This window comes from Tupaia chinensis, unplaced genomic scaffold (genome assembly GCF_000334495.1).
Source record: "Tupaia chinensis unplaced genomic scaffold, TupChi_1.0 Scaffold145156_1, whole genome shotgun sequence".
Taxonomy (NCBI): domain Eukaryota; kingdom Metazoa; phylum Chordata; class Mammalia; order Scandentia; family Tupaiidae; genus Tupaia; species Tupaia belangeri.
Genome location: NW_006205016.1, coordinates 379604 through 382446, shown reverse-complemented (window position 1 = coordinate 382446; position 2843 = coordinate 379604). Strand labels below are relative to the sequence as shown.

General features: G+C 40.8%; 1 pseudogene; it reads right to left on the bottom strand.

The window, feature by feature from the left end:
- Positions 1 to 295: 295 nt before the first annotated feature.
- LOC102483785 (translationally-controlled tumor protein pseudogene) overlaps positions 296 to 2843 on the bottom strand; it is a 214533-nt pseudogene continuing 211985 nt past the window's right edge.

The following is a 2843-nucleotide window of genomic DNA, read 5'->3' as shown; positions in this document are numbered from 1 at the left end:
GACATTTTTGTGATTTACTGCATTTTGTCCATTGTTAAAGAGAAGTTAATGTGATTTTTTGAGAGGAGAGAGAGGTATTGTATTTTATTTTAATTTATTTTATACATTTAATCACTATACAACACTTAGCTTGTAAATCGCTCAACCAGTCCAGTTGAGGATACAAAACATGCTATCATCAACAGATTAACAATCCATTCCTGTGTCCTATAAATGTCTTGTCTCTCTATTTTTCCCCTTAATTTCTTTCCTTACACTCTCTTGCCCCTCCATCCTCTTTCCACATTGTCTTCAGTATCCATAACCATTTTCAATGCTTCTATGTCCTCTAATTTTTCAGTTTTCACCGCTGAGTGCTGACAGTCTGCATATGGGTATATGTTAAGTGGTGTATTCCTGTCCCAGAAGTAGTTTTCATTGAAGAAGTTATATGAAGACAGTCTTATGCTTTCTTCCCCCCTCAACAGTCTTATGCTTTCTAGTAGTGGTTTATAACCAGGCTCTAGCTTCTTCAGGAACACTACATGATGTGATGTGTTTAGCTTAAATGTATTAAACTAATAGGCATTCTCTAAAATGAGTTTAAATGCATTTTATTTTTAGACAACTTATATGATATGTTTTTTTTTCCCTTAAAAATAATGTCTCTACTCCAAATAAATCACAGTCAAAATAAATGAAGAGCTCAAGATGACATCAGTCCCATTTGTTTTTAGTCCTGGTGTTTTGTGGATAACAAGCAGCAGTCAGTTATGATGACAGGAGATAGACCCAAAGTAATTGTGAAATTTGCCAACATTTTTCCATTTCTAAACCATCCTTAAAGAAAATCATATATAGGGTCAAACCATCCTCACAGTAGTCCAGTAGAACAACCATGCTATCTGGATTCATGTTTTCACCAATAAAGAACTGGTAGTTTTTGAAATGAGCAAGAATATGCTTGATTCATTCTGTAACCCCTGTCATTAAAGGTTTTACTCTTTCTGGTTTCTGTTCTTCAAGTTTGCCTTTGATTGATTTCATGTAATCTTTGATGTACTTCTCGTAGGCTTCTTTTGTGAAGCTCTTTTCCTGCAAATGATGGTCCATGACAATGTCAACACCAGTGACTACTGTGCTTTCTGTACCTTCTCTGTACCTTTACCTTGAGGGCCTTCAGTGGAGGCATTTCTACCAATGAGCAAGTCATCACTGTTACCCTCTGTCCTACTGACCATCTTCTTCTCCACCTCCAGGCACAGCCATTCAGAGATCTCCAGACACAGCTCACTGGTTATCTCCCTGATCTTGTAAATGTCAGAGAACATCTCATCATGGCTGATGAGGCTCCCATAGATAATCATGATGGCTGCTGGATGAAGACAATGGCGATGATGGCTGAGTAGAAACCTGGAGTTTGGACAGAGCATGGTGCAGCTGGAGCAGCACTGGAGAAAGAAGGGAGCAGGAAGAAAAGCTATACTTTTCCTTTCTTGTATTCTTTTTTTTTTTTTTGAGAGGTTTTTGCTATAGGGCAAATGTGCTCACCAGAAAGAGAGAAACAGAGAGACAGAAAGTGAGAAATTACCCCCCAGAGGGATGGCCATGCTGCAATCCCTTCTTCTCCATTCTCCTCTCTGGATCTTGGGCACACATGCACAGATGCACAGTGTGAGTTTAAGCCACCAGGTCTGGGACTTGAACCATGGTTGACTGCATGGAGTCCAGCGACATAGCCATTATGCCATCTGTTGGTCCCTCTTGTTGTATTTTTATCTGGTTGAGAATGAAGGTGATAAAGGCTTCATAAAATGTAATTGGTAGGGTCTCTTCCTTTTGCATCTTTAGAAATAGGGAAGAATGGGGGTTACCTCTTTTTTTTTTTTTTTGGAGACGTTTTTGCCATAGGGCACGTGTGCTCACCAGACAGACAGAGAGAGATAGAGACAGAAAGTGAGCAATCACCCCCCAGGGGGATGGCCACACTGCAATCCCTTCTCCTCTATTCTCCTCTCAGGATCTTGGGCAGGCATGCACATGTGCCCGGCGTGAGTTTTAAGCCACTGGGTCCGGGACTCGAACGGTGGTTGACTACATGGGAGTCCAGTGACATAGCCATTACACTAACTGCTGGTCCCAAGGGTTACCTCCTTTTTAAAGGTTTTGTAGAATTCAGAAGTAAAACCATCAGAACCTGAACTTTTCTTGGTTGGGAAGGTATTTATTACTGATTCAATATCATTGCTTGTTATAGGTCTATTCAGGCTTTCTATATTTTCCTGAGTCAATCTTGGTAAATTATGTGTCCAAGAATTTGTCCATCTCATCCAGGTTTCCTTCTTTGTTGGCATATAGACACTCATAGTATCCTCTAATAATGTTTCATTTTTTTTTTTTTGAGAGGTTTTTGCTATAGGGCATGTGCACTCGCCAGAAAGACAGAGAGAGACAGAGAGACAGAAAGTGAGAAATCACCCTTCAGGGGGATGGCCACGCCACTGTCCCTTCTCCTCCATTCTTCTCTTGGGGTCTTGAACACACACGCATACGCGCCTGGTGTAAGTTAAGCCACCAGGTCCGGGACTCGAACTGTGGTCGACTACATGGGAGTCCATCGACATAGCCATTACGCTAACTGCTGGTCCCATGTTTTGTATTTCTGTTATGTCCATTTTAATATTGTTTGCTTCAGTGAGAATTTTATTTATCTGGTTCCTTTTCCTCTTCTTAATTAGTCTTGCTAATGGTGTGTCAATTTCATTAATCTTTTTAAAGAACCAGCTTTTGTGGGAACCAGTAGTTAGCATAAAGGCTATGTCGCTGGACTCCCACGTAGTCGACCGCGGTTCATGTCCTGGACC